Source organism: Bubalus kerabau, chromosome 2 (genome assembly GCF_029407905.1).
Source record: "Bubalus kerabau isolate K-KA32 ecotype Philippines breed swamp buffalo chromosome 2, PCC_UOA_SB_1v2, whole genome shotgun sequence".
Lineage (NCBI taxonomy): Eukaryota > Metazoa > Chordata > Mammalia > Artiodactyla > Bovidae > Bubalus > Bubalus kerabau.
Genome location: NC_073625.1, coordinates 11132056 through 11155619, shown reverse-complemented (window position 1 = coordinate 11155619; position 23564 = coordinate 11132056). Strand labels below are relative to the sequence as shown.

At 40.0% G+C, this 23564-nt stretch overlaps 1 protein-coding gene across 1 annotated transcript in view; it reads left to right on the top strand.

Annotated features, from left to right (window-relative positions):
- The window catches only part of LOC129644378 (disintegrin and metalloproteinase domain-containing protein 5-like), a 166720-nt gene that overhangs the window by 17767 nt on the left and 125389 nt on the right, over nucleotides 1-23564 (top strand). The gene's annotated exons all lie outside the window — the stretch shown is intronic.

The following is a 23564-nucleotide window of genomic DNA, read 5'->3' as shown; positions in this document are numbered from 1 at the left end:
AGTTTTTTAAGGAATCTCCACACTGTTCTGCATAGTGGCTGTACTAGTTTGCATTCCCACCAATAGTGTAAGAGGGTTCCCTTTTCTCCACATCCTCTCCAGCATTTATTGCTTGTAGACTTTTGGATCACAGGCATTCTGACTGGCGTGAAATGGTACCTCATAGTGGTTTTGATTTGCATTTCTCTGATAATGAGTGATGTTGAGCATCTTTTCATGTGTTTGTTAGCCATCTGTATGTCTTTGGAGAAATGTCTGTTTAGTTCTTTGGCCCATTTTTTGATTGGGTCATTTTTCTGGAATTGAGCTATAGGAGTTGCTTGTATATTCTCGAGATTAGTTGTTTGTCAGTTGCTTCATTTGTTATTATCTTCTCCCATTCTGAAGGCTGTCTTTTCACCTTGCTTAGAGTTTCCTTTGTTGTGCAGAAGCTTTTAATTAGGTCCCATTTGTTTATTTTTGCTTTTATTTCCAATATTCTGGGAGGTGGGTCATAGAGGATCCTGCTGTGATGTATGTCGGAGAGTGTTTTGCCTATGTTCTCCTCTAGGAGTTTAATAGTTTCTGGTCTTACGTTTAGCTCTTTAATCCATTTTGAGTTTATTTTTGTGTATGGTGTTAGAAAGTGTTCTAGTTTCATTCTTTTACAAGTGGTTGACCAGTTTTCCCAGCACCACTTGTTAAAGAGATTGTCTTTAATCCATTGTATATTCTTGTCTCCTTTGCCAAAGATAAGGTGTCCATAGGTGCGTGGATTTATCTCTGGGCTTTCTATTTTGTTCCTTGATCTATATTTCTGTCTTTGTGCCAGTACCATACTGTCTTGATGACTGTGGCTTTGTAGTAGAGCCTGAAGTCAGGCAGGTTGATTCCTCCAGTTCCATTCTTCTTTCTCAAGATTGCTTTGGCTATTTGAGGTTTTTTGTATTTCCATACAAATTGTGAAATTATTTGTTCTAGCTCTGTGAAGAATACCATTGGTAGCTTGATAGGAATTGCATTGAATCTATAGATTGCTTTGGGTAGTATACTTATTTTCACTATATTGATTCTTCCAATCCATGAACACGGTATATTTCTCCATCTATTTGTGTTCTCTTTGGTTTCTTTCACCAGTGTTTTATAGTTTTCTATATATAGGTCTTTAGTTTCTTTAGGTTGCAATGGTGAATGGAATTGTTTCCTTAATTTCTCGTTCTATTTTCTCATTATTAGTGTATAGGAATGCAAGGGATTTCCGTGTGTTGATTTTATATCCTGCAACTTTACTATATTCATTGATTAGTTCTAGTAATTTTCTGGTGGAGTCTTTAGGGTTTTCTGTGTAAAGGATCATGTCATCTGCAAACAGAGTTTTACCTCTTCTTTTCCAATTTGGATTCCTTCTATTTCTTTTTCTGTTCTGATTGCTGTGGCCAAAACTTCCAAAACTATGTTGAATAGTAGTGGTGAAAGTGGGCACCCTTGTCTTGTTCCTGACTTTAGGGGAAATGCTTTCAATTTTTCACCATCTAGGATAATGTTTGCTGTGGGTTTGTCATACATAGCTTTTATTATGTTGAGGTATGTTCCTTCTATTCCTGCTTTCTGGAGATTTTTTATCATAAATGGATGTTGAATTTTGTCAAAGGCTTTCTCTGCATCTATTGAGATAATCATGTGGCTTTTATTTTTTAATTTGTTAATGTGGTGTATTACATTGATTGATTTGTGCATATTGAAGAATCCTTGCATCCCTAGGATAAAGCCCACTTGGTCATGATGTATGATCTTTTTAATGTGTTGTTGGATTCTGATTGCTAGAATTTTGTTAAGGATTTTTGCATCTATGTTCATCAGTGATATTGGCCTGTAGTTTTCTTTTTTTGTGGGATCTTTGTCAGGTTTTGGTATTGGGTGATGGTGGCCTCATAGAATGATTTTGGAAGTTTACCTTCCTCTGCAATTTTCTGGAAGAGTTTGAGTAGGATAGGTGTTAGCTCTTCTCTAAATTTTTGGTAGAATTCAGCTGTGAAGCCGTCTGGACCTGGGCTTTTGTTTGCTGGAAGATTTCTGAATACAGTTTCAATTTCCATGCTTGTGATGGGTCTGTTAAGATTTTCTATTGCTTCCTGGTTAAGTTTTGGAAAGTTGTATTTTCCTAAGAATTTGTCCATATATTCCAGGTTGTCCATTTTATTGGCATATAGTTTCTGATAGTAGTCTCTTATGATCCTTTGTATTTCTGTGTTGTCTGTTGTGATCTCTCCATTTTCATTTCTAATTTTATTGATTTGATTTTTCTCCCTTTGTTTCTTGATGAGTCTGGCTAATGGTTTGTCAATTTTATTTATCCTTTCAAAGAACCAGCTTTTGGCTTTGTTGATTTTTGCTATGGTCTCTTTTGTTTCTTTTGCATTTATTTCTGCCCTAATTTTTAAGATTTCTTTCCTTCTACTAACCCTGGGGTTCTTCATTTCTTCCTTTTCTAGTTGCTTTAGGTGTAGAGTTAGGTTATTTATTTGACTTTTTTCTTGTTTCTTGAGGTATGCCTGTATTGCTATGAACCTTCCCCTTAGGACTGCTTTTACAGTGTCCCACAGGTTTTGGGTTGTTGTGTTTTCATTTTCATTCGTTTCTATGCATATTTTGATTTCTTCTGTGATTTGTTGGTTATTCAGCAGCGTGTTGTTCAGCCTCCATATGTGGGAATTTTTAATAGTTTTTCTCCTGTAATTGAGATCTAATCTTACTGCATTGTGGTCAGAAAAGATGCTTGGAATCATTTCAGTTTTTTTTTTTTTTAATTTACCAATGCTAGATTTATGGCCCAGGATGTGATCTATCCTGGAGAAGGTTCCATGTGTGCTTGAGAAAAAGGTGAAATTCATTGTTTTGGGGTGAATGTCCTATATATCAATTAGGTCTAACTGGTCTATTGTATCATTTAAAGTTTGTATCATTTAAATTCCTTGTTAAATTTCTGTTTAGCTGATCTATCCATAGGTGTGAGTGGGGTATTAAAGTCTCCCACTATTATTGTGTTATTGTTAATTTCCCCTTTCATACTTGTTAGCATTTGTCTTACATATTGTGGTGCTCCTATGTTGGGTGCATATATATTTATCATTGTTATATCATCTTCTTGGATTGATCCTTTGATCATTATGTAGTGTCCTTCTTTGTCTCTTTTCACAGCCTTTGTTTTAAAGTCTATTTTATCTGATATGAGTATTGCTATTCCTGCTTTCTTTTGGTCTCTATTTGCGTGGAATATCTTTTTCCAGCCCTTCACTTTCAGTCTGTTTTTGTCCCCTGTTTTGAGGTGGGTCTCTTGTAGACAACATATATAGGGGTCTTGTTTTTGTATCCATTCAGCCAGTCTTTGTCTTTTGGTTAGGGCATTCAACCCATTTACGTTTAAGGTAATTATTGATAAGTATGACCCCATTGCCATTTACTTTATTGTTTTGGGTTCGAGTTTATACTCCTTTTTGTGTTTCCTGTCTAGAGAAGATCCTTTAGCATTTGTTGAAGAGCTGGTTTGGTGGTGCAGAATTCTCTCAGCTTTTGCTTGTCTGTAAAGCTTTTGATTTCTCCTTCATATCTGAATGAGATCTTTGCTGGGTACAGTAATTTGGGCTGTAGGTTATTTTCTTTCACCATTTTAAGTATGTCCTGCCATTCCCTCCTGGCCTGAAGAGTTTCTATTGAAAGAGCAGCTGTTATCCTTATGGGAATCCCCTTGTGTATTTGTTGTTTTTCCCTTGCTGCTTTTAATATTTGTTCTTTGTGTTTGATCTTTGTTAATTTGATTAATATGTGTCTTGGGGTGTTTTGCCTTGGGTTTATCCTGTTTGGGACTCTCTGGGTTTCTTGGACTTGGGTGATTATTTCCTTCCCCATTTTAGGGAAGTTTTCAACTATTATCTCCTCATTTTCTCATGGCTTTTCTTTTTGTCTTCTTCTTCTGGGACTCCTATGATTCGAATGTTGGGGTGTTTGACATTGTCCCAGAGGTCTCTGAGATTGTCCTCATTTCTTTTAATTCGTTTTTCTTTTTTCCTCTCCGATTCATTTATTTCTACCATTCTATCTTCTACCTCACTAATCCTATCTTCTGCCTCCGTTATTCTACCATTTGTTGCCTCCAGAGTGTTTTTGATCTCATTTATTACATTATTCATTATATATTGACTCTTTTTTATTTCTTCTAGGTCTTTGTTAGACCGTTCTTGCATCTTCTCAATCCTTGTCTCCAGGCTATTTATCTGTGATTCCATTTTGTTTTAAAGATTTTAGATCATTTTCACTATCATCATTTGAAATTCTTTATCAGGTAGATTCCCTCTCTCTTCCTCTTTTGTTTGGTTTGGTGGGTATTTATCCTGTTCTTTTACCTGCTGGGTATTCCTCTGTCTCTTGTTTATATTCCTGTATTTATATTTATATTATATATAAATATATAATATTTATATTCCTCTTTATATTCATCTCTATTCCTCTTCATCTTGTTTATATTGCTGTGTTTGGGGTGGCCTTTCTGTATTCTGGCAGTTTGTGGAGTTCTCTTTATTGTAGAGTTTCCTCGCTGCTGTGGGTGGGGTTGTACAGGTGGCTTGTCAAGGTTTCCTGGTTAGGGAAGCTCGTGTCGGTGTTCTGGTGGGTGGAGCTGGATTTCTTCTCTCTGGAGTGCAATAAAGTGTCCAGTAATGAGTTATGAGATGTTAATGGGTTTGGAGTGACTTTGGGCAGCCTGTATATTGAAGCTCAGGGCTATGTTCCTGTGTTGCTGGAGAATTTTCATGGTATGTCTTACTCTGGAACTTGTTGGCCCTTGGGTGGTACTTGGTTTCAGTGTAGGTATGGAGGTGTTTGATGAGCTCCAATTGATTAATGCTCCCTGGAGTCAGGAGTTCTCTGGTGTTCTCAGGATTTGGACTTAAGCCTCCTGCTTCTGGTTTTCAGTCTTATTTTTACAGTAGCCTAAAGACTTCTCCATCTATACCGCACCATTGATAAAACATCTAGGTTAAAGATGAAAAGTTTCTCCACAGTGAGGGACACCCAGAGACGTTCATAGAGTTACATGGAGATGAGAAGAGGGAAGAGGGAGATAGAGGTGACCAGGATGAGATGAGGTGGAATCAATAGAGGAGAGAGCAAGCTAACCAGTAATCACTTCCTTATGTGCGCTCCACAGTCTGGACTGCTCAGAGATGTTCACGGAGTTACACAGAGAAGAGAAAAGGGAGGAAGGAGACAGAGGTGGCTAGGAGGATAAAGCGGGGAATCAAAAGGAGAGAGACAGATCCAGCCAGTAATCAGTTCCCTAAGTGTTCTCCACCGTCCGGAACACAGAAAGAGATTCACAGAGTTGGGTAGAGAAGAGAAGGGGGAGGGAAGAGATAGAGGCAACCTGGTGGAGAAAAAGGAGTGTCCAAAGGGGGATAGAGCAGTCAAGCCAGTAATCTCGCTCCCAAGTAAAAATGGGTACTGAAGATTGGGTTCTTAAAGGTACAGATTGATAACAAATACCAAAAAGCAAAGATTAAAAGTCTAGAGTAGAGGTTGGGTTTTCAAAAATTCAATATTAAAGGAAAAAAAAGTCACAAAAATTATAATATATATATATGAATTTTGCTTTAAAAAATAGGGTCTCTTTTTTTCAAAGTAATAATAGGTTATAAAAATGAAAATTAGAGGAGTAATAGAGGACTTAAAAATAAAAAAAATTAAAGAATGATAGTAAAAGTAGTAAAAATATATCTAGGACTTTCTCTGGTGGTGTTGTGGGCAGTGTGGGGTCAGTTCATTTTCAGATATTTCCTTGATCCAGCTTATATTTCTCAAGATCTATAGGCCCCTTCCTATATGGTCAGTACTAACTACAGGGTTTTAATTTATTGCACCTGTCACTTCCAAGGAGGTTCCCTCGGTTTTAGTTTCTGTTTGCTGGTCTCTTCAGTGTCTGATTTCCGCCCTGACACAAGGAGGCAGTGGTGGACACTTTTTTAGGCTCACTTGTTCAGTCGTGCTGTGGGGAGGGAGGGACGCTGCAAACAAAAGCACTGGCGTGTGCTCGCAGTATCTCAGCCACATTGGGTTTGTCCCCGCTCAGAGCGTGTGTGCTTTCCCTGTCTACACTGCTTAGGCTCTAGGTTGCTCTGCTGGGAACTGTCTAAGGCCAGCCCTGGGTTGTATGCACTTCCCAGGTCTAAGCCGCTCAGGTTCAGGCACTCGGGTAGTCCTCAAAGGCGCAGACTTGCTTGGGCCAACATTTTGTGCCCTTCCCAGGTCCGAGAAGCTCAGGTGACCAGGTGTTTGGTGAGTGCGGTCTCTGCGACGTATCGCCTCCCCTGTCCCTGCCGCTCGGTTTTCTGGGTGTACAACCTGCTCACCTTCTCAGGCGGATGTTGACTGTCCAGAATCCTGAGAAGTCTTTTTTTTTTTAAATTTTTTAAAATATAAATTTATTTATTTTAATTGGATGTTAATTACTTTACAATATTGTATTGGTTTTGCCATATAGCAACATGAATCTGCCACAGGTATACACGTGTTCCCCATCCTGAACCCCCCTCCCTCCTCCCTCCCCGTACCATCCCTCTGGGTCGTCCCAGTGCACCAACCCCAAGCATCCAGTATAAGAAGCCTGCTTGCACTTTGGTAGATAATGCCTCTCTGGGGCTGCAATTGCCCCCTTCCAGCTCTGGCTGCCCTCACCTGCCTGTCACCGGAGGGGGATGGGCCGGCCTGCAGCTGGCTAGCTGTGCTCAGTCCTTTGTTATGTGAGCGGGCCTGAAGGTGTCTTAGGTAACGGCTTTTCACGTGGTAGCTATCCCACAGCCTGGTTTGCTAGCCCAAGTTAGTTCCCTCAGATTGCCCTTGGAGCATTCAGGCCCAGTCCTTACTCTAAGCAGTGCAGCCCGCACCTCCCCGCCCAGCCGCCGCTTGCTAGTGGCAGATGCAAGCGTCTACGCTGCTTCTCCGCTGGGAGTTACTGTTGGGCACGTAATCTGTGGGTTTTAATTAATTACTTATTTTTCCTCCCGGTTATGTTGCCCTCTGTGGTTCCAAGGCTTGCCACAGACTTGGCAGTGAGAGTGTTTCCTGGTATTTGGAAACTTCTCTCTTTTTTAAGACTCCCTTCCCGGGAAGGAGCTCTGACCCTACCTCTTTTGTCTCTTTATCTTTTGTATTTTTTCCTACCTCCTTTCGAAGACAATGGGCTGCTTTTCTGGGTGCCTGATGTCCTCTGCCGGTGTTCAGAAGTTTTTTTATGAAATTTACTCAGCGTTCAAATGTTCTTTTGATGAATTTATGGGGGAGAAAGTGGTCTCCCTGTCCTATTCCTCCACCATCTTAGGACTGACCCCAGTTTTTTCTTTTTTTTGCATTTATAGTTTTAAATGATTTAATAATTGTCTTTAACTTGATTTCAATTATATAATGAAAATTTAAAAACCATTTCCTGTTAAATGTTTATTATTTTGATTTTACCATAAATGAATTCTTAAAAATTGTGACTATACCAAGTTTTTGTTAATTCATTTATTTTGTATTATAGGCGCACTTAATCGCTTTTTTAAAGTGAACTATCTTTTCATTTTTTAAAGCTTGCCTGCTAGTTTTCTTTCTTTTTTTTTTTTTTTTTTCAGAAGGGCTACATCCTCAATGGAAATGTAGATTAGAATTCCTCCAAACTCTCAAACCCCACATACAATAATATTTAATTTCCTCAGCTTAATTGGAAGAGTAGCCTACTACAAAACAAATACGCCACTTCTTTTAAGCAAAAAGAGAAAATGAGTTATCTGTTTTGTTCTCTAAGTTCTAGGTAAACAAGTTATATTTTGTTCAACTAACTTCAAGGTCAATGAAATGACAATTCTCGTAATGAGGATGCATGACTGTACTTCAGGTCTCATAGATTTAGGTTTTGAGTTTATACAACATAAGTGGTTAGTAGATTTTAAACTAGAAAGTTACATTTGACCCATATTGGTAGATCTGAGGACAGCTGATGGAAGCAAGTCATACTTTTCTCTGGAGGAATGCAAGTTCAAGCAGGATTCCTACAGATGAATATCAGCCATATATGAGCTCAAAATTCATAAGAGATTTAACTACCATGTCAAGGGTTAGCAAAACAAAAAATCATACATTAGGCCCAGAAAACTTGTAGATATTAAAATTTTAAGATAAGTTATAAAATATATTTTTTCCCAGAAGGAAGTCACTGGTTCTGGAGAGGTAAATATGAGTCAGGAAAGCTGAGCTAACTCTTGGCAGAGGTCACAGAGATTGAAGTGTGTGACTCATTAAAGAACTGGAGGATTTTTTACCATGGCTAAGGTGACCAACACATACACTAAAATCATATTTCTATAAAATTACAAAGCAGTTCAAAGTAGGAGAGCAGAATTTTAAGCACAATTATCATACTGCTGCTATTGCTAAGTCACTTCAGTCGTATCCGACTCTGTGTGACCCCATAGACGGCAGCCCACCAGGCTCCCCAGTCCCTGGGATTCTCCAGGCAAGAACACTGGAGTGGGTTGCCATTTCCTTCTCCAATGCATGAAAGTGAAAAGTCAAAGTGAAGTCGCTCAGTCGTGTCTGACTCTTAGTGACCCCATGGACTGCAGCCTACCAGGCTCCTCCGCCCATGGGATTTTTCAGGCAAGAGTACTGGAGTGGGGTGCCATTGCAAGGAAGGCAAAAAAGGGGAAGAAAAATGTTGTACATTAAGTATTGCATAAATATGGAACAAATTAAAAGCTAAGATTAAGATAAAATATTTCAAGTAAAATATGTAAATAACTATAGTAGATGTAGAGAGACTAAGTACTGCAGTTAAATCCAATGTTAAGGACTTCCCTGAAGGTCCAGTGGTTAGGAATCTACCTGCCAGTGCAGGGGACATGGGTTTGATCCCTGGTCTGGGAAGTTTCCACATGCTGTGGAGCAAACAAGCCCTTGTGTCCTGCAGCTACTGAGCCCACACTCTAGAGCCCGTGAGCTGCAACTACTGAAGCCCACGTGCCTAGAGACTGTGCTCCACAAGAGAAGCTACCACAATGTGAAGCCTGCACACTGCAGTGAGAGAGTAGCCTCCACTCACCATAACTAGAGAAAGCCCACACATAGCAACAAAGTCCCAATGCAGCCAATAAATAAAGAAAATCCAACCATAAGGTTTAATTAAAACAAAAGAACAGAGTAGGATGCAAGACATACATACACATAACACACATACATACATACATACATATACCCTCTGCTTACAACTGACATATCAAAAATAATATGATATGTCATGAAAGTAGAAGGCTGTAAAACTATACTGTAAAAAAAATTCTAAAATCAAAGACAAAGTAGACTTTAAGGTAAGTGTAAGTTGTCTCTTACTGTGTGGCATACCTCTCCAGCATTTAGTGGTTTAAACCAGTAATTGTTTATTTATTTGACTGAAAGCCCAGAGACCCTTTTGGACTTTTATCAGACCCTTTTATCTAATCTGGTGGCCTTTCATTAATACAGTTATCTTAAAACCTTTGTAGTCATCCTTTTTTTTTTTTCTTAAAATGGGATTACTTTTTAGCCACCTTTTTTTCCTCACACAGAAAATGTTCTTTATTACGATACAGCTAAAAAAGGTTTCAACAACTGCATTTAAGCAAAATATATGTTGCTATGTGGTTACCTGTGGCGGGTTTGAGAATTGACTGTGATCTTCATGAAGCCTGGTGGGGAGCTTGCAAAAGATCTCTTAGTGCCTTTTCTTGAAATAGCCCACCAGTGTGAAATTATTCACTTCTCAAACTGTTTCCTAATGAAAGAGTACAGAGTTTATTTTATTTGTTTAGCATAATATCCTAAACTTTCATCTATGTTGTAACATGTAGCATTATGTCCTTTTTTAAGGCTGCAAAATGTCCCATTATGTCCCCCTATACAATATTTTCTTTATCCAGTCACCTGTTAATAGACTTTTGACTTTCTTCCACTTATTTGCTATTGTGAGTAATAATGAAAGGAACACGCATGTGTAAATATCTCTTTTGAGATCTTTCTTCTTTAAAGGTTTGGTAAAATATGTTAGTGAATCTACTGCATCTTGGATTTTACTTTATTATGTGGCTTTTGATTACTGGTTCAATCTAATTATTCATTATTGATCTAGTCACATATTTAATATTTTTGTGTATTTCAGTCTTGATTGGTTAGGTTTCTAAGAATTTATCTTGGCTTTACCAATTAGCATGTACCTATACATAGTAGTTGCCGGGGTCCAGCCCCAGCTGATCCAGGGTATTCGAAGGAGAGACGGCGTAGGCGAGGGTCAGGAAACAACTGCTTAATTAAACGTTAATTAAGGATATAAAGAGTAATAGAATGAGGATAGCTCAGTAGGAAAATTCAGTGGAGAAAAGAGGCTGAGTAGCTTGGTTTACGCGGGGGACCAATAAAACTTCAAGACAAGAAGTATGCACCACTTAAGTAGGCCACAGGCGTCCTTCCGTTCTCCCGAAGGAGAGGAAACACTGAGGCCTCCCCAGTCGGATCTTAGAAGCCCAGGCATAATTAGTAAGCATGGTGGGTTCCGCGCTCCAGATGGAGACTCAACCAGAGTGAGAGAGAGAGAGACATGGGGAGACCAGTCTTTCGAGGAACTGATCCCAATTCTTTATTTTCCATGGTCTACTTTTATACACTGAGATGTTATGCAAAAGTCACGTGGGGTCAGCAGTCCTGACTTTTATCAAAGTCAGGTGCTTCATACAAAAGTATACAGAGGTCTTAGGGGTGTTACATCATCTTCTGGCCGGGGGACCTGCTGACAATTTACGACCCTCTCCTTGTGACAGCGGTCAGTCAACCAGGACACTTATTTCTCCAGGGGTGATTATTCTTAAAACAGACACCACCCAAATAAAGTTACATTCCTATAGGGTGAGGATGTAGTGGGTTTTAGTTAAGGAAAGAATTTACTTAGCCTAAGGTCTAACGTGATTTATATCAAAGGTTAATACTTATTTCTTTTATATATTCATTAATGTGTGTAAGGGCAGGGGATATGGAGACTTAGCAACAAACATTGGCTCAACAAATGAAAAAACCCTTCACCAATACAATTTCTAATCAGCCCATTATACTTATACTAATAATTTTCTAACTTTTCTAAAGAACCTGTTTTTAGAAGGTTTAAAGCATCTCGTGCCTCTCACGGTTGGGAGGCTGTGAGCAATCACATGTGGCCGGACAAGCCTGTCAGGCAGGCTAGAGAATCTTCAGAGGAGTTTGTAGGTTAAAACACTCCTATCACGCCCAGGAATTATTATTAACTGGAGCTCTAAGTTAACTCCTTCTCCGAAAGAGGTGGTGGGGGACAGGCCCCCGTAAAGTCAGAGGTGTAGGTGAGAGCACAAAGTAGTAAAGTAGGCAGGCTCTGGTTATGGGGGTAGATGCTTGAGGATTTCCAGGGGGACTCCTGAGGCTCGATCCCGCCTTTGCGTATGTCAAGCCTCCTTCCTCATGACCTTTGCCATGGGCGGAGTGCCTCACGCCGGCCCCCAACAAGTAGTCTCTTAAAAATCCTGTTTATTTTTGTGATATCCATTGTAATGTCTTCTTTTCATTTTTAATTTTAGTTTTCTGTATATTCACTTAAAATTTTTAAATTTTATATTGAAGTATGGTTGATTTTCAGTGTTATACTAGTTTTGGGTGTACAAAAAAGTGATTCAGTTATTTATATATATATATATATATACATATATATATATATATATACACACACACACACACACACACATACATATTAACACATACATTATATATATATATATATGTATATTTATTTGTTTTCAGATTCTTGTCCCATATAGGTTATTATAAAATACTGAATATACTTCCCTGTGCTACATGGTAGGCCCTTATTGATTATCTATTTTAAATATAGTCAGTTCAGTTCAGTCCTTCAGTCATGTCCGACTTTTGCGACCCCATTAATTGCAGCATGCCAGGCCTCCCTGTCCATCACCAACTCCCGGAGTTCACTCAGACTCAAGTCCATTGAGTCAGTGATGCCATCCAGCCATTTCATCCTCTGTCGGCCCCTTCTCCTGCCACCAATCCCTCCCAGCATCAGAGTCTTTTCCAATGAGTCAACTCTTCGCATGAGGTGGCCAAAGTACTGGAGTTTCAGCTTTAGCATCATTCCTTCCAAAGAATGCCCAGGGCTGATCTCCTTTAGGATGGACTGGTTGGATCTCCTTGCAGTCCAAGGTACGCTCAAGAGTCTTCTCCAACACCACAGTTAAAAAGCATCAATTCTTCAGTGCTCAGCTTTCTTCACAGTCCAACTCTCACATCCATACATGACTACTGAAAAAACCATAGCCTTATTAGATGGACCTATGTTGGCAAAGTAATGTCTCTGCTTTTGAATATGCTATCTAGGTTGGTCATAACTTTCCTCTCAAGGAGTAAGCGTCTTTTAATTTCATGGCTGCAGTCACCATCTGCAGTGATTTTGGTGCCCACAAAAATAAAGTCTGACACTGTTTCCACCGTTTCCCCATCTTTTCCCATGAAGTGATGGGACCAGATGCCATGATCTTCGTTTTCTGAATGTTGAGCTTTAAGCCAACTTTTTCACTCTCCTCTTTCACTTTCATCAAGAGGCTGTTTAGTTCCTCTTCACTTTCTGCCATAAGGGTGGTGTCATCTGCATATCTGAGGTGATTGATATTTCTCCTGGTAATCTTGATTCCAGCTTGTGCTTCTTCCAGCCCAGCATTTCTCATGATTTACTCTGCATATACGTTAAATAAGCAGGGTGACAATATACAGCCTTGATGTACTCCTTTTCCTATTTGGAACCAGTCTGTTGTTCCATGTTCAGTTCTAACTGTTGCTTCCTGACCTGCATATAGGTTTCTCAGGAGGAAGGTCAGGTGGTCTGGTATTCCCATCTCTTGAAGAATTTTCCACAGTTTATTGTGATCCACACAGTCAGAGGCTTTGGCACAGTCAATAAAGCAGAAATAGATGTTTTTCTGGAACTCTCTTGCTTTTTTGATGATCCAGAGGATGTTGGCAATTTGATCTCTGGCTCCTCTGCCTTTTCTAAAACCAGCTTGAATATCAGGAAGTTCACAGTTCACATATTGCTGAAGCCTGGCTTGGAGAATTTTGAGCATTCCTTTACTAGCATGTGAGATGAGCGCAATTGTGCGGTAGTTTGAGCATTCTTTGGCATTGCCTTTCTTTGGGAATGGAAAGAAAACTGACCTTTTCCAGTGCTGTGGCCACTGCTGAGTTTTCCAAATTTGCTGGCATATTGAGTGCAGCACTTTCACAGCATCATCTTTCAGTATTTGGAATAGCTCAACTGGAATTCCATCACTTCCACTAGCTTTGTTCGTAGTGATGCTTTCTAAGGCCCACTTGACCTCACATTCCAGGATGTCTGGCTCTAGGTGAGTAATCACACCATCGTGATTATCTGGGTTGTGAAGATCTTTTTTGTACAGTTCTTCTGTGTATTCTTGTCACCTCTTCTTAATATCTTCTGCTTCTGTTAGGTGCATACCATTTCTGTCCTTTATTGAGCCCATCTTTGCATGAAATGTTCCCTTGGTATCTCTAATTTTCTTGAAGAGATCTCTAGTCTTTCCCATTCTGTTGTTTTCCTCTATTTCTTTGCACTGATTGCTGAAGAAGACTTTCTTATCTCTTCGTGCTATTCTTTGGAACTCTGCATTCAGATGCTTATATCTTTCCTTTTCTCCTTTGCTTTTTGCTTCTCTTCTTTTCACAGCTACTTGTAAGGCCTCCCCAGACAGCCATTTTGCTTTTTTGCATTTCTTTTCCATGGGGATGATCTTGATCCCTGTCTCCTGTACAATGTCATGAACCTCCGTCCATAGTTCATCAGGCACTCTATCTATCAGATCTAGTCCCTTAAATCTATTTCTCACTTCCATTGTATAATCATAAGGTGTTTGATTTAGGTCATACCTAAATGGTCTAGTGGTTTTCCCTACTTGCTTAAATTTACGTCTGAATTTGGCAATAAGGAGTTAATGATCTGAGCCACAGTCAGCTCCTGGTCTTGTTTTTGCTGACTCTATAGAGCTTCTCCAATCTTGGCTGCAAAGAATGTAATCAATTTGATTTTTGTCTTGACCATCTGGTGATGTCCTTGTATAGAGTCTTCTCTTGTGTTGTTGGAAGAGGGTGTTTGCTATGACCAGTGCGTTCTCTTGGCAAAACTCTATTAGCCTTTGCCCTGCTTCATTCCGTATTCCAAGGCCAAATTTGCCTGTTACTCCAGGTGTTTCTTGACTTCCTACTTTTGCATTCCAGTCCCCTATAATGAAAAGGACATCTTTTTTGGGTGTTAGTTCTAAAAGGTCTTGTAGGTCTTCACAGAACCGTTCAACTTCAGCTTCTTCAGCGTACTGGTTGGGGCATAGACTTGGATTACTGTGATATTGAATGGTTTGCCTTGGAAACAAAAATAGATCATTCTTTTGTTTTTGAGATTGCATCCAAGTACTGCATTTTGGACTCTTCTGTTGACCATGATGGCTACTCCATTTCTTCTAAGGGATTCTTGCCCAGAGTAGTAGATATAATGGTCATCTGAGTTAAATTCACCCATTCCAGTCCATTTTAGTTTAGTTTGTTTTTTTTTTTTAATTCTTGATGCCTCACATGATATCTGAGCATTTGAATTAGCTATCTCTAAGCAAGGTCCGATGCTATAAAAAGCAGTATTGCATAGGAACTTGGAATGTCAGGTCCATGAATCAAGGCAAATTGGAAGTGGTCAAACAGGAGATGGCAAGAGTGAAGCACCTGAATGCAGAGTTCCAAAGACTAGCAAGAAGAGATAAGAAAGCCCTCCTCAGTGATCAATGCAAAGAAATAGAGGAAAACAACAGAATGGGAAAGACTAGAGATCTCTTCAAGAAAATTAGAGATACCAAGGGAACATTTCATGCAAAGATGGGCTCAATAAAGGACAGAAATGGTATGCACCTAACAGAAGCAGAAGATATTAAGAAGAGGTGACAAGAATACACAGAAGAACTATACAAAAAAGATCTTCACAACCCAGATAATCACGATGGTGTGATTACTCACCTAGAGCCAGACATCCCGGAATGTGAGGTCAAGTGGGCCTTAGAAAGCATCACTACGAACAAGGCTAGTGGAAGTGATGGAATTCCAGTTGAGCTATTCCAAATACTGAAAGATGATGCTGTGAAAGTGCTGCACTCAATATGCCAGCAAATTTGGAAAACTCAGCAGTGGCCACAGGACTGGAAAAGGTCAATTTTCTTTCCATTCCCAAAGAAAGGCAATGCCAAAGAATGCTCAAACTACCGCACAATTGCGCTCATCTCACATGCTAGTAAAGGAATGCTCAAAATTCTCCAAGCCAGGCTTCAGCAATATGTGAACCGTGAACTTCCTGATGTTCATGCTGGTTTTAGAAAAGGCAGAGGAGCCAGAGATCAAATTGCCAACATCCTCTGGATCATCAAAAAAGCAAGAGAGTTCCAGAAAAACATCTATTTCTGCTTTATTGACTGTGCCAAAGCCTCTGACTGTGTGGATCACAATAAACTGTGGAAAATTCTTCAAGAGATGGGAATACCAGACCACCTGACCTTCCTCCTGAGAAACCTATATGCAGGTCAGGAAGCAACAGTTAGAACTGGACATGGAACAGCAGACTTTTTCCAAATAGGAAAAGGAGTACATCAAGGCTGTATATTGTCACCCTGCTTATTTAACGTATATGCAGAGTACATCATGAGAAATGCTGGGCTGGAAGAAGCACAAGCTGGAATCAAGATTACCAGGAGAAATATCAATCACCTCAGATATGCAGATGACACCACCCTTATGGCAGAAAGTGAAGAGGAACTAAACAGCCTCTTGATGAAAGTGAAAGAGGAGAGTGAAAAAGTTGGCTTAAAGCTCAACATTCAGAAAACGAAGATCATGGCATCTGGTCCCATCACTTCATGGGAAAAGATGGGGAAACGGTGGAAACAGTGTCAGACTTTATTTTTGTGGGCACCAAAATCACTGCAGATGGTGACTGCAGCCATGAAATTAAAAGACGCTTACTCCTTGAGAGGAAAGTTATGACTAATCTAGACAGCATATTCAAAAGCAGAGACATTACTTTGCCAACAAAGGTCCGTCTAGTTAAGGCTATGGTTTTTCCAGTAGTCATGTATGGATGTGAGAGTTGGACTGTGAAGAAAGCTGAGCACTGAAGAATTGATGCTTTTTAACTGTGATGTTGGCGAAGACTCTTGAGCATCCCTTGGACTGCAAGGAGATCCAACCAGTCCATTCTGAAGGAGATCAGCCCTGGGCGTTCTTTGGAAGGAATGATGCTAAAGCTGAAACTCCAGTACTTTGGCCACCTCATGTGAAGAGTTGACTCATTGGAAAAGACTCTGATGCTGGGAGGGATTGGGGGCAGGAGGAGAAGGGGACGATAGAGGATGAGATGGCTGGATGGCATCACTGAGTTGATGTACATGAGTTTGAGTGAACTCCAGGAGTTGGTGTTGGGCAGGGAGGCCTGGCGTGCTGTGATTCATGGGATTGCAGAGTTGGACACGACTGAGCGACTGATCTGAACTCAACTCAAATGTTTCTAGACTTTACAGACTCCCTTTTACAGAGATAGTCCTTCACCATTAAAATTAGTTTAAGGCTTTGGGAGTGTCACCAGGTAGTGTCTTTGGGTAAATAGGGTTTGCAGTAAGACTCTATTTTTGTTGTGTGAGGCTACTGCCTGAGGGCTGAGGTCACATGGGTGGAGTGCTGGCTAAGAACAGTAGTATAGGATTCCTTGCTTAGTTCTCTGTCCAAGTGCGTCTATAGGATGGGCTCCACAGTTGCCTGGATTCTCTAGTCAGGCATCCTAGATGATCAGGACTGGTCTATACTCAGCAGTAGGCAGGTCTATGAATTAGCTTCCCTTACCTGGTGTGCTGGAGAAGACACTGGCACCCCACTCCAGTACTCTTGCCTGGAAAATCCCATGGATGAAGGAGCCTGGTGGGCTGCAGTCCATGGGGTCGCTAGGAGTCAGACACGACTGAGTGACTTCCCTTTCACTTTTCACTTTCAAGCATTGGAGAAGGAAATGGCAACCCACTCGAGTATTCTGGCCTGGAGAATCCCAGGGACGGGGGAGCCTGTTGGGCTGCCATCTATGGGGTCACACAGAGTCGGACACGACTGAAGCGACTTAGCAGCAGCAGCAGCAACCTGGTGTGCCAGCAGAATGAGCACCATGGCCTCCATGGCTCATGCTAGAGGACCTGAATCAGACAACACTTTACACTGAATTCCCTGGTCAAATAAGCCTGCCAGTTTTGTTCTGCAAAAGCAGAAAGATATAAGCTGTGTCCTCTGTTCAGTATTCCTATAATCAGTGTTAATGATATGTGCTACACAGCATCCTGTATACTCAGGTATGGTCCCTGAACTGAAGGCTATATTCAGAAGCGGACTGGGCTCTGAATTGGTTTCCCTGCCTGGGTGAAGTCCCTGTACAGGTTCCAGTTCCAATCAGCCTTTTGTCAGGGGATCAAATTAAGCAGAACTATGCAAAATGTTCGCTGACCTGGTGGGCATTGTAATTGTGCAGATTGATAGGAGACTGGATGGGCTCTCTCCTCAAGGACTGTTCTAAACTGGAGTTGTAGGATGTGCTGTGCTGTGCTTAGTGGCTCAGTCATGTCTGACTCTTTGAGACCTCATGGACTATAGCCCACCAGACTCCTCTGTCCATGGACTATAGCCCAACATGCTCCTCTGTCCATGGGGATTCTACAGGAAAGAATACTGAAGTGGGTTGCCATGCCCTCCTCCGGGGATCTTCCAAACCCAGGGATCGAATCCAGGTTTCCTCCATTGAGGGCAGTTTCTTTACCATCTGAGCCACCAGGGAAGCCCAGGAATACTGGAGTAGGTAGCCTATCCCTTCTCCAGAGGAACTTCCTGGCCCAGGATTCAAACTGGGGTCTCCTGCATTGCAGGTGGATTCTTTACCAGCTGAGCTACCTGGGAAGTTGCAGGATGGGCTACACAGATTCCCATATCTCCAGTTAGGTTTCCTCATCAGACTAGGTGAGGCTGTATTTCACTTCGGGTGGTGGTATAAATGAGTTCCTTGCCCAGTTAGGGCTGCAAAACAAGCCCTGGACTGGAAATTATATTTTTGGATCAAATAAGAAAGACTGTACTCTAACTTCCCTGGACACTCAGGGCCATTGCCTTGGCTCTGCAGGCAAGAGAGCCACTGGCTGGGCTCTCTGCTCAAGTACTACTGTAATTGGAGCTGCAGGGTAGGCTAGTGAGATTCCTAGAAGCTCTGGTTAGGTTTTCCTGTTGGCAGGGTTGGAGGTTGTTTTCAGCATTAAGCTGATCTGTGGATTAGCATTTTGCCCAGAGATATTTTATATTTGACATTACATATTATATATCATTAGATATGACATATAGATATTATATAATTTATGTATAGTTAATACTTATGGCACAAATATTATTTATTATTCCTGTTATATATTTAATTTTATTGAATAAATGTTAAGTTTCTTGAGCATAATAATGGTATAGTACACAAATAGCAGAAAGTTCTTATTCTTAAGAACTATTTGCTGAAGTGTTTTTACTTACTGTCATTTGTAATTCAACAAAATGAACAATGTATGCCCAGTTCCGCATCCACAGACAGGTAGAGGAAGGTATATAGAAAGAACAAATGGTAGCAAATATTAATAATAAATTAATCTAGGTGAAGGATATATGGATAGTCCTTGAATTTTAAATTTTTTCTAGATTGATTTTTTTCAGAATAAAAAGTAAGCACTATTTGTAAGAATTAATGAATCCTTAAAATAGGATATATGGAACAATGGACTTGTTCAAACTTGGGAAAGGAGTACAAGCCCATATACTGTCACCACGCTTATTTAACTTCTATGCAAAGTACATATGCCAGACTGGATGCACCACAAGCTGGAATCAAGATTTCTGGGAGAAATATCAGCAACCTCAAATGCAGATGATACTACTCTAATGGCAGAAAGTGAAGAGGATCTAAAGAGACTCTTGATTAAGGTGGAAGAGGAGAGTGGAAAAGCTGGCTTAAAACTCAACGTTCAAAACACTAAGATCATGGCATCTGTTCCCATCATCTCATGGCAAATAGAAGGGGAAAAAGTGGAAAGAGAGACAGGTTTTATTTTCTCGGGCTCCAAAATCACTGTGGATGGTGACTGCGGCCATAAAATTAAAAGACACTTGCTCATTGGAAGGAAATCTATAACAAATCTAGACAGCATATTAAAAAGCACAAGCATCACTTTGGCAACAAAGGTCCATATAGTCAAAGCTATGGTGTTTCTAGTAGTCATGTACAGATGTGAGAGTTGGACCATAAAGAAGGCTGAGCACAAAAGAATTTATACTTTTGAATTGTGGTGTTGGAGAAGACTCTTGAGAGTACTTCAAGGGGATCAAGCCAGTCCATCCTAAAGGAAATCAACTCTGAATATTCATTGGAAAGACTGATGCTGAAGCTGAAGCTCTAATAGCTTGGTCATCTGATTCAAAGAGTCGACTCACTGGAAAAGACCCTGATGCTGGGAAAGATTGAAGGCAAAGGAAAAGAGGGCAACAAAGTATGAGATGGTTAAATAGCATGACCGACTCAATGGACACAAGTTTGAGCAAACTCCAGGAGACAGTGAAGGACAAGGAAGCCTGGAGTGCTGCAGTCCATAAGGTAGCAAACAGTCACCACAGCTTTAGTGACTGAACAACAACAACAGAAATGGGAGAATTTAATTGTATGTAAATCATATCTCAATAAATTTGATGTAAAATTTTGAGTTGGGTAACACTAAAAAACACATACGTCAAAAAACTGTATACCAACTTTATCACTATGTCATAAAGAAAGAAGAATGCAATATATGCATTATCAGCAGAAAGTGGTACTGACTTATTTATATAACCATATTTAGTATCTTCCTAGTAAGAGTTATATGCATTTTGGAAAAAAGAACTCTGGTGAATCCTCAAAATTTTTGATTGCCACTTGAGCCCTTTTTTATCTAGGTGAATCCAGTTGTTCAATATTTAAACTATCTGAATATAAAATACTGAAGGTATAACTTTGAACTCATATAGAACCTATCTGCTTAAAATATTACCTTATAGCAAAAATCAAAAGGAAATACCATGTGGGCATGAACAGGAAAAATAGAAAGCTATTAATTAGCTTCATTTATTACAATAATGGAATGGATTAAATATTTCCATTAATGTGCAAAGAATCTCAATTTAGATGACATTTGTGAGACAGCTTAAAAGTAGCACTGTTAGGTATAAAATATTTTTTAAAAGACTAGCAAATGTGTCAAGATTAGCTGTTAAAAAAAGAAAATCAGGATGATATTACTAACAGATAAAGTTTGGGATAGAACAATGCAAGTAGGAGAATGAAAGAAATATTTTATATTGAATGTTACAATTCAAATTAAAGATGAGTTTCTAATAATGAGCATTTAGTAATGAGTAAATTATGATTAAAGTTTAAAAATAAAACTCTGATAGTAATCAGAAGAATCTAAGAAAAACTAGAGTGTGTGCATGTGTGTGTTAGGCTTTAACAAATAGACAGGAAGTAAATTTTAACATATAAAGATCAAATTATTTATCAGCTTGCTTTACTAAATACTTACTGTAAAAACCAATTTGCAAAAACTATCATAATATATTAAAACAATAGGGAATAAAAGAGGTAAGGGAAAACTAATACAACTTAAAAATTAAGTACAATTTTGAGTAATTTTTCAAGGGGAAAAAAAAAACACAACTATAGTTGTTTCTTAAAATATTACCTTATAGCAAAAATTAGCTATTTAATGTTGTGCACTTCCCTGGTGGTTCAGACAGTAAATAAGCTGCCTGCAATGCAGGAGACCCAAGTTTGATCCCTAGGTTGGGAATATCTCCTGGAGAAGGAAATGGCAACCCACTTCAGTATTCTTGCCTGCAGAATCCTATGGACAGACGAACCTGGTAGACTACAGTCCATGGGATCTCAGAGTTGGACATGACGGAAGCGACTTAGCACATATAATATCTAAAAAATTTGGAGGATATGTATTAATCAAAAGAGGCTAAGTTGTGTTATGGTAAAAAAATATCCTCCAAATCTTAATGGCTAGCCATAGTTTAATTTTCATTCATTCAATCCGTGTCAACCATGCTTCTGGCTGACTCTCCAGGGCAGCAATTTTCCATGTGTTGGCTCAGTACTAGAAAATGCTTAGATACTTTGGCATTTCTAGATTGATTGTTTCTTTTCCAGTTGCCAAACCTGTCAGGCGAGTGTATGTTCCTTGGTTCTTTATCTCGTCACAACAATGATTTGAAGTGACGGACATTAAAGCCCTCGGTATGTCACAGCTCTCAGGTCTCAGAACAAACCATGTCATAGCTCTTAGACAAATCAGTGTTACAGCTCTATTTTATTTAGAAGATAGCAGGAGAATCCATCCTTGAAGAAGAGAAGAGAGTGGAGGAGCACATCAGTGTGCGTGGTGGTGGTGGTGGGGTGAGGGGGAGAGAGAGACAGAAAGAGCATGGGCACGCGGGAGAGAGAGAAAGAGAAAGAGCATACTCACGCGGCGTGGGGGGCGGGGTGGCGGGGAGGTGAGGTAGAGGGGGAGAGAGAGAGAGCGAGAGCGCTTGGCTCCTCCTTTTATATGTTTTCTTCCCCCTGGGCCTGCTCTATGCAAATGGGGCTCAGCGAGGAGCGCTGTTCTACTTGAAGTCCTCACTCCAGTCCTCGGACCTTTCTTTGACCTTCTTTTGTTCTATTTTCGCGGGCTTTTCCCTTCCTTGTCTTTTAGCTACTGCCATTTTGGACTCCTTTTCCTTATTCTATCTACCTAACAAACCCATAGAAGTGCCAATTAGAGAGATGTGAGCTACATTAAGGAAATGCTTCTCAGAAGTGACCTGCATCACTTTTGCCTTCATTGTCTTGGCCAAAGTGAATTGGCTGGCTGTGCTTGTCTTTAAAAGAAGGGTTCTTGAATTAAATACTACACTTGCTCTTAGCCAAAAGGAACATGAAATTGGACAAACTTCGGAAGATGGTGAGGGACAGGTAAGCCTGGTGTGCTGCAATCCATAAGGTTGCAAAGAGGTGGACATGACTGGGAGACTAAACAACAGCTTGAGTTAAAAAAGAACTGAATATTGGTAAACAGGGATAATGCCTGTCGCAGAGGATAGCATCAAAGCTAAACAGTGAGGAAATTCATACTCTTAAATAGTTTCTATTAGAAAAATAAGAATGAAAAAATTTGAATGAAGCTTTCAATTTGAACTTTTAAAGTTGTTTGAAGTTGTTGAAAAGATAAATAGGCAGAAAGTGTGATTAAGCGAAAAGACAGAAAACATGCTATGGTATTAAAAAGGACTAAGATGTGGCCTTTGGGGGAGATTAAAACAAACAAATGAAAATTTCACAAATTCTCCAATGGAGATAAGAATTTAAATCTTCATATTGTACATCCTGATAGTTCATATGGTAAAGACCCCTTTACAATGCAATGCAGGAGACCCCTTTTCAATTCCTGGGTCGGGTTGATCCGCTGGAGAAGGGATAGGCTACCTGCTCCAGTATTCTTGGGCTTCCCTTGTGACTCAGCTGGTAAAGAACCAACCTGCAATGTGGGAGACATGGGTTCAGTCCCTGGATTGGGAAGATCCCCTGGAGAAGGGAAAGACTACCCACTCCAGTATTCTGGCCTGGAGAATTCCATGGACTGTATAGTCCATGGGGTTGTGATAGCTTACGGTGAATGATGTCGGATTCGTGATGTCCAAGGAAGATTTAGCTTTGGGACCAGGGACCAAGGTTTATCACTCAAGAGCTTTTGCATAGCAGAGTTTTATTAAAGTGAAAAGGGGACAAAGAAAGCTTCTGACACAGACATCAGAAGGATGATGGAGAGTTCCCCCCTCCCTTAGTCTAAGCAAGGGAGTTATATACTTTTTAAATTCAGTCAGTTCAGTTCAGTCGCTCAGTCGTGTCCAACTCTTTGTGACCCCATGAATCGCAGCACGCCTGCGACCCCATGAATCGCAGCACGCCAGGCCTCCCTGTCCATCACCAACTCCCGGAGTTCACTCAGACTCATTGCAATAAATCAGAAGAATGTTGCAAAGTTGTAAAAATTTTACTAGACCCACTCCCACAATTTACATTTTAAGATAACAGGATTAGACAGAAGGTTTTCAGGAAGGAGAAACTGTCCTCAAGCTGGATACATTGTTGTTATATAATCCTTAGTACAGAGTTTAAACTGAGTTGTTTGTTGTGTAATCATCAGGCTTAAAGAAAAAAATGTTTTATATGACTAAGACTAAGAAATGTAGAGAAAAAAAGACGTTTGTCCTTTCCTCCTTGAGAATTCCAGACCCCATCTCCTCTTCAGGGACCC